At 41.4% G+C, this 9,026-nt stretch overlaps 1 pseudogene; it reads left to right on the top strand.

Moving 5' to 3' along the window:
* The first annotated feature begins 1,098 nt into the window (after positions 1 to 1,098).
* Positions 1,099 to 3,508, top strand: LOC113181076 (NAD kinase pseudogene; annotated as a pseudogene).
* Positions 3,509 to 9,026: the final 5,518 nt, after the last annotated feature.

Here is a 9,026-nt window from a genome sequence, read left to right as displayed (position 1 = left end):
AGTGTATGTGCACATTTTCTTTGTTCATTTATATGTTGATGGACACTTAGGTGGGTTCAGTATTTTGCAAATAATTCTGCAATAAACATGGGAGTGCAAGTATCTTTTCAGGATACTCATTTCCTTTGGATATTTCCTCAGAAGCTGGAGCATATCACAGTTCTATTTTTAAATTTTTGAGCAAGCTCCATGTTGTTTTCCATAATGGCTATATAGATTTACATTCCCATCAAGAGTGAATAAGGATCTCCTCTTCTTCACATCCTTGTCAACATTTATCTTTTGTCTTTTTGATAATAGACATTTTAACAGGAGTTGATATCACATTGCTTTTAATTTGCATTTCTCTGATGATTAGTGATATTGAGCATTTTTCACACACCTGTTGGATATTTGCATGTCTTCTTTTGAGAAATATCTATTCAGGTCTTTAGCTCATTTTAAAAATTGGTTTGTTTTCTTGCTATTGAGTGCTTGTGTTGTTTGTTTCTATCTCTTTGTTAAACTTCTAGTTTGTCCCTGTGTTATTTTCTTGATGTTATTTAGTTACCATCTGTGTTCTTTTGTAGTTCACTGAGCTTCTTTGTGATAATTATTTGGAATTGTTGTAAGTTCTCTATTTCTTTAGGGTCTGTTACTGATGTTTTATTTTGTTCCCCTAGTGATGTCATCATCTTTGGTTGTGTCGGTGTCTGTGCATTTGTTGAAGTAGCTACTCATTCAGTCTTTATAGGTTGACTTTGGCCAGAAAAGCCCTTTATCAGTCAGCCTGTCTTCAGATTCTAAGCTGGCTACATGGTAGGGTCTAATGTGGGCTTGCTGCTGGAGTCCTCAGGCCTGGTGTCTGGTCAGTGGTGGATGGGCCTGGCCTGAGTCTGTGCGGTGAGACTTGCACTTGAGTTTATGGCAGCAGGCCTAGCACTAGGGTCCATTTCAGTTGGCCAGTTCACTGGGTCCTAGTGAGGATGAGGGCCCAGAGCCTATATCCATAGGGACACCTAGATTCATGGGCATTGTTCAGACACTGAGGCCAGCCTTGAGCCTGAATCTGCTGGGGCTGGTCTGGTATAGGCATAGGCTGATATAGGGGCTGGTATGATGCTGGAATCTCTTGGGGCAATTCCTGTGCCTGTTTTTATGTGGGTGGGTCTGGAGTCTGGATCTGGTCTGAAGCCTGATGTTGTAAGGGTGGTCCTGGTACAGCAGTAGGCTTCCTGGCTGGGGCTGCAGGAGCCACCCTATTGCTGGGATGAGCCTTGAGCATGACTCTATAGGGGCTGGATGGAGCCTGGGTTGTGTCTGAAGCCCAGGATGGGTCTGGGGTTGGAATGTTGTTACTGCTGGCCTGGATCTAACCCTGTGCCTGGGGAAACAGGGGCTGACCTGTCACTGGTGTTCACTAGGCAGGTCTAGTGCTGGGATGGTGGCAAAGTCCAGTGATGAGCTAACTTTCTTTTCCCCCATGTGGAGGACAAGGCCTGCTTGGTTGTGGGAGAAGAGTGACCCAGATAATGTGAATCTGTGCTTCCTACTATCTTTAATGAGTCTCTTCTTATTCCTATGCTCCAGGCATGTGCTGTAACTTCTCATTTGATTCCTTAGCTGTTCTTATCTGTACTTTTGTACACAGAGGAGGAAAAAAGCACTGGAAAGTCCTAGTCTGCCATCTTGCTGAGGTCACTCCCTGTCTTCTTTTTGTTGAGAGAGTTATCATGATTGAATGTTCAGTTATATCAATTCTTGTTCTTCCATCTGTTGAATCATCTGTCCTTTTGTTTTTAATATCGTAAATTATTTTGATTGGTATGTAAAGTATTTAGATTTCTTTTTTGATACTGGGTATTGAACCAGGATAATTCTACCTCTGAGCTACATTCCCCAGCCCTTTTTATTTATTTATTTATATTTTTTGAGAAGGGGTCTTGCTAAGTTGTCCAGGCTGGTCTTGAATTTGTGATCCTCCTGCCTCAGACTCCAATTACCTGAGCTTAGAGATATGTACCACTGTGTCCAGAAGCATTTTGATTTTTTTTAAATTAAAAATTGCATTATTAAGTGCTGCTCGGTGGCACCTGCCCAAGGACGGTGGGGCCCATGGGCTTGCCCCCAACACGTAGACATACCGTGGGTGCGAAGAAGTGGATGGAGTCTGCTTTTCTGGCAGAAGTTCTCATTTATCAACTATGGAAATGGAACAGAAAAAATGATTGTGAGTAAGGAGTTGGGCCCAGATGTGGCTTTGTACTGCTGTTTGGCATGACATGGGGATGACACCTGGAGCTACAGCCACCCTGTTCTGGGTAGCACCAAGTCTCGAAGCCTGTCGGCCTTGCCTGCCTGGGGCAGCACCAAGGAGTTCAGGAGGATGCTCTCTCCATGAGCCCTGCCCACTGACCATGTTTGGACCAAAGGCCAGTGTGCTGTAGATCCCCCAGACTATCAGGCACATTCAGGACCCTGCCAGCCTGAGGTTGACACGCAGCAAATCTCCAAAGTGCATGCTTGTCATTAGGAAGGTCCCTGACACCAGTCTGCTGCAGCCCTTCAAAAAGCTGTGCGTGTACCTCCTGGAAGAGAACAACATGATCATGTACATGGAAAAGAAGGTGCTGGAAGACCTTGCTATAGTGAGTGACAAAACTTCGGGTCCATGAAGAAGAGGTTCTGCACTTTCTGGGAAGATTATTATGATATCTCCAACCAGGTCGACTTCATCATCTGCCTGGGGGTGATGGGATCCTGCTCTGTGCCTCCTTGCTCTTCCAGGGAGAGTGCCTCCAGTCATAGCGTTCTACCTGGGCTCCCTGAGCTTCCTGACCCTGTTCAACCTCAAGAACTTTCAGTCCCAAGTAACCCAGGTGATAGTAGGGAATGCAGCTATTGTTCTTCGGAGTGGGATGAGGGTCAGGGTGGTGAAGGAGCTCAGAGGCAAGAAGAGGACCACCCATAATGCGTTCAGTGAGAATGGCCTGCCAGCCCCAGGCCTGGACACAGAGATTGGGAAGCAGCCCATGCAGTACCAGAAGTTGAACGAAGTGATGACTGATAAAGGTCCCTCCTCATACCTGTCCAACATGGATGTCTACCTGGACGGACACTTCATGACCACGGTGCAGGGCAATGCAGTGATTGTGTCCGCCCGGACCAGCGGCATAGTTTATGCAGCTGCAGTGGGAGCTTCCATGATCCACCCCAAAGTGCCGGCCATTATGCTCACACCCATCTGCTCACACTTGCCATCCTTCTGGCCCAAGGTGGTCCCTGCAGGGGTCGAGCTGAAGATCATGGTGTCACCAGAAGCCAGGAACACTGCATGGGTGTCCTTGGATACATGGAAGCCTCAGGAAGTCTGCCATGGAAACAGCATCACCGTCACCGCCTCTTGCCACCTGCTGCCCTCCATTTGTGTGCGGGGCCAGGTGAGTGACTGGTTTAAGAGCCTGCCCCAGTGTCTGCACTGGACATGAGGAAGAAGCCAGCCCTCATGGAGGATGAGGAAGACAGCTAGCTGTGCAGGGTAGCGCTATGGTGCCACTCTGTCCCATCTGTCATCTGCAGCAGGGGAGCCTGGTCTGCCTTTTGCCAACCAGATCAGCTCTTTAACCTTTTCTAATATAACTCTTTTTCATTTCTAAAGTACAGTGAGAGCTGTGCTGGGCACCCTGCACTCCCCCAGCAGGGGTCCTGCGACTCCAGGTCGGAAACTTTCCATATATCAGTCTTGAAATTCAGAGGGGTCAGAATGAATTAATCTGTCTTTCTGTGTTGAAATAAATGCCTCAGCCCGGGAAAAAAATGGCATTATTAAAAAAATTAGCTTTCTGACTTTGTTCTTATGTCTGCAATATTTTGTAATGATTTTCTGATGCTCAATAAGGAGAAGCATGCTTGATCCTGACAGACAATTTAGCACACGTGGAAACATCATGGATTCCAGCTGTTGTTATTTATTTGTTTTAGACAACTTCCTTTGAACTTTAATGTCATAGAATGACCCTTCAAATTTGGCCTCATCACATGTTGCAGGAGGACTTTCATTGCTTTCCCAAGCTGTTTGGTAAAAAGATAAACCTATTACCTGGGGTTCAGGACAAATAGTTTTGTTAGGGCCTCTATTGTAGCATAACCTACATTGATATCTCAAGCACTGGGCCATTTGGAAACCTGCTAAATAAAATAATTACTTTGATGTTTGTTAAAATGAGAGATTGAGAGATTGAATTCAACTGTGAATGCAGCAGTGATGACTGGGTACTTACAGTCAACCAGCAGGGTCAGGAATCTGTGGATGGTAAAACACCAAGAGGAGACATCAAGGGTAGGAAGATTTTTGCTAAACTGACTTAATAGGATTCTTGCAAAATGCAGACCAAGGACTTATACATCATAGGTGGGAGATGAGGGACTGATCAGATATCAAGGGTGGGAGGGTTCTGGCTATACTGGGCTATGCAGAATCTTTCCAGAGTTGGTCTATGCAGGCCAAAGACAGGATAGGACCAAGGTCAAGGCCTGCTATTGAAGATGGCTCAGAGAAGCCTGACTAACACAATGCTTTTAGATATTGTTTCTGAAAAAGAAACTTCTTTAACTTTTGAAAGTTATATCAACTTTGCTGGGGAAATTACTGAGAAAAACTAACAGGGTCATAAAAAATGATCTTTTGTTATACATTGCTGGGTTTGTTTTGCATATTTTGTTTGGGATTTATGAGTCTGTATTCATCATTGAGATTTGCTTGGAATGTCTTTCTGTGCAATGACATTGTCAGCTTTTGGTATGAAGGTTTTGCTCTCCTTAATAAGGAGGGTTGTGAATGTTCTTTACTTTTATTATCTGAAAGAGTTTAAACATTTTTTGTTGGTGCATTAAAATAGTGGAATTCATTGTTACATATTCATACATGTACATAATATAATTTGGTCAATTTCATTCCCCAGTACCTCCCCTTTCCATCCTTTTCTCTCTCTCCTTGTTCCCCTTCCTGTACTCTGCTGGTACCTTCTGCTTTCATGATCTCCCTTTTATCTTCCTGCCTGACCCCTTTTATTTCTTTCTCTTTAGTATCTGGAAGAGCTTTCATAAGATAGCAATCAATGATTTCTTTAAAAACTTTTTTTTTTTTTTTAACTTGAACTCACTGTTGTGGCCATCTGGGCTTGAAATTTTCTCTGAGGAAAGATTTTGGAGTACTGATTTAATTTTCTTATTATAGGCCTTTCAGGGTTTTAATTTCTTCTTGCATTAGTTTTGATGTTATATTTTTTAAGCAGGTTATCTATTTAACCTAAAATTTCAAGTTTGTTATTAGAAATTTTTTTGTAACATCCTATTTGAAGAGATGTTCTTTTTAAAAAACTTTTAAATATTTTGATATTTATGAATTCTGTATTATGAACACTAAAGATTTCTGCTGGTAATGTATATTGAGATGTCATTCTTATTACTGTTTATTGGTTAGTGCTTGTTCTTTTTCTTGATTGGTTTCACCACAGACATATAATTTTTTTTTTTGCAATATACTTTTTTGTTTTGCTAATGGATTTTCCCTGTCTTCTTGTGAAGCTGAATAATGAAACAGGCAAATAGTGACCCCAGATGAAGAAACCAGGTGACAAACCTTTAAAAGGAAAGGCAAGACAAAACAGTTCACCAGGACTGCAGCAGATGTTTACAACTATTTTGCAACCAAGAAGATGTTTGAGCTCTTCTTTCCTGATGTGTCAATAATCAACTATTTACTGGGCCAGGGTCAGTGTGGAATGGAACTTCCTCCTCTTCTCAAGGTGTTTATATTATGGAATCAGGGTGGGTTTCCCCATGGTGCAGTCCATGCTGCAGTCAGAAGGCAAACAAAGTAAGACAGTAAGGAGGGAGAGGGGCATTCTTGGTACAGAAGGCGGTTGGAGATCCTCCTAGAATGCACATCTGTCTTATTCAGGGCACAGTGGGCCAGACAGTGCAGGGGATCCTGGCCCTGCTCCCTGGACCCTTCTAGTTCTCTCCATGGCTTCTTTTTCTCCACCTACTTTCAATGTTGGTTTTTCAGGCAAAAGAAAATAATATACATGCAGTTAGGAAGAGAAACAAAATGATTCCTAAGATGACACTATCCAGCTTAAAAAAAAAAAAAGTGACATTCCTCATCCTGTGAGCTCCCTTCAGGCAACCAGTGAGGTGAATCCCCTACACCCTCATTTTTCTTTCATTCTATCATGGCCTCATGGCCACAAATGTCAGGGCGAAGGCGAGAGGAGGCAGCTAAGCCATCTCAGATTCCTGGGCACCCAGAAATCATCACAGGCTGGCATTTACAATGAAGATGCTGGTATTTGACAAAAAGCAACCTCCCTGTGACCATACCCTCCAACAAACCCTATGGAGTGGTGGTGGCACCACCCCTTTGGCCTCCCAGGCAGGGATGGGATGCCAGCTTTTTGAAGAATAATCTTTTTGCTTTGTGAACTTCTTTATGTGTCTTTCCCACCCCTCTCATCTGCATTACTTTTGTTTTTTAAGGAAAAAAGGATCGATCCCCTTCCATCGATGTTGCCATTCTATGCCTAAGTCCTTATAATGGGTATCACATTATTTTGTAGCTTTCTCCCTTTCTTTACATTTGAATACATGGCTATACATTCTCTCGAAATATATTTTATTTGCATCTCCCATGTTCTGATATGCAGCATATTGGTTGTCATTCACATAAAATATATATTTAATATACATAGTTATTTTTCTTTGACTCTTGAATGATCCTAAATGTGTTCCTCAATTCCTAAGTATCTGGGGGAGTTTAAAAGTGTAGGAGACAAAAGGGTTTGAGGAATTTTACGGTTCCTACTCATTCAAGGTGGGGCCATTGAAGCCGTAGGACATGATGGTGACTCCTACACTGTATTTTTTGTCTACAACTGAAGAAACAAGATGTGAACAGTGTATGCACTGGGTTACTCATAGGTAGGAGAAACTTCTCTTTGGTGAACTCTTATTTTAATTCTTTCACGTTTTTATATTATGCTATAGTTACATATAACATTGAGGTTCATTTTGACATAATCATACATACATGGAATATAATTTGCTGTTTCAGTCCTCAGTGCTCCCTCCACTCCTCCCTCCCCCTATTCTCCTTCCTCTGCTCTAGAGGTTTTTTTTTAAAATTTATTATTAGTTTTTTAAAAATTGGTGCTTTATAGATATTCATAAAAGTGAAACTTATTGTGATATATTCACATATGTGCATAATATAATTTTGGTCAATTTCATCCCACAATCCCTCTTTTTCTTGCCTTCCTCCCTCCTACTCCAGTTAGAATGGCAATCATCAAGAATATAAAAATAATAAATGCTGGTGAGGATGTGGGGGAAAGGTACATTCATATGTTATTGGTAGGACTGCAAATTAGTACAAACACTTTGGAAAGCCGTATGGAGATTCCTCAAAAGACTAGAAATATGGACCATATGGACCAGATATCCTACTCCTTAATGTTTATTAACAAATGAACATACTACAGTGATACAGGTATATCAAAGTTTATAGCAGCTCAATTCACAATAGCAAAGTTATGGAGCCAGTCCAGGTGCCCGTCAATAGATGATAGTAAACAAAAGGTGGCATATATACACAAAGAAGTTTCACTCAGCTATAAAGAATGAAATTATGGCACTTGCTGATTATGGATGGAACTGGAGATCATCATGCTAAGTGAAATAAGAGACCAAGAAAGTAAAGAGCTGAATGTTTTCTCTCATAAGTGGAAACTAAATCAAAGTAAGAAAAAAAAGTGGGAGCAGATTTGGATTCTCTCTGATGTGCAGATACTAACACATAATAAATGGGAGAGGGAAGAATAGAAATTCATTAGATTAGACAAAGAGGGATGAAGAAAAGGGGGACAATGGGAATAGGAAAGACCTTAGAATGAATCCGACCTAACTTTCCTGTGCTCATATATGAATACATGACCAGTGAAACTCCACATCATGTTCAAACACAAGAATGGAAAGTTATACTCCATGCATGTGTAATATGTCAAAATACACTGTCATGTGTATCTAAAAAGAACAAATAAAAAAACAAAAAAAAATAGAAGGGAGATTAGTGGAGCAGAGGAAGGGAATTGCAAGGGAAAGAGGAGGCACCAAAAAAGGGGAGAATTGCAGAATAAAAATAGATGAAATTATGCCGTGTATGTATATGAACATACCACAGTGAATTCTACCTTCATGCATATCTATAAAGCACCAATTAAGAAAAACGATAACTAGGGGCCGGGGAAATGGCTCAAGTACTAGCGTGCTCACCTGGCATGCGTGAGGTACTGGGTTCGATCCTCAGCACCACATAAAATAAAATAAGGATATTGTGTCCACCTAAAGCTAAAAAATAAATATTAAAAAAAGAAAAACAATAACTAAATAGAAGTAAGACCTGTAAACTAGAGGAAAAGGATCAAGGGGAGGGAGGAGAGGAGGGAAAAAGAAAGTACTTGGGACTGAAATGGAGTAAATCATATTCCATGCATGCATGATTATGTCAAAATGAATCTATTATGTACACCTAGAATGCATTTAAGAAAAGATAAGAGAACTTTTTTTTTTTCTGGTAAAGTGAATTAGCAGACACAGATGACCTCTGTTTTTCCTCTCGCCTGAACACTTAAAAGTCCTCCTGACCTTTGTTTCAGTGAACTCAAGTACAGACTGAATTACGGCTCTCCCTCTATTATGGTGGCCTTGAATAAAGTCTTCCTTACTGTTTAAATTTGTTTGGTATAAATTTTTGCCTTTCCATCCTGAAGGGATTTTGAGATTCTTTTTCGCCAAACTGTAGCCCTGTCCTTGAACAGTTAGTCCTATTCCCAATCTGGCCAAATTGGGCATTTCTCACTGGTTAAATCTCGTTGTGATGCTAAGTATCCATCCTGCCTTGAATTTGAGTTCTTCAAAAGTTGTAATAGAGGAGTCCAATTAGGAAGGTGTTTTGAAGAGCTTTGGCTTCTACTCTGGGGAACTGCCCT

This window comes from Urocitellus parryii, chromosome 4 (genome assembly GCF_045843805.1).
Source record: "Urocitellus parryii isolate mUroPar1 chromosome 4, mUroPar1.hap1, whole genome shotgun sequence".
NCBI classification, from domain to species: domain Eukaryota; kingdom Metazoa; phylum Chordata; class Mammalia; order Rodentia; family Sciuridae; genus Urocitellus; species Urocitellus parryii.
Note: the sequence above shows the minus strand (reverse complement) of the source record. Positions and strands in the feature narration are given on the sequence as shown.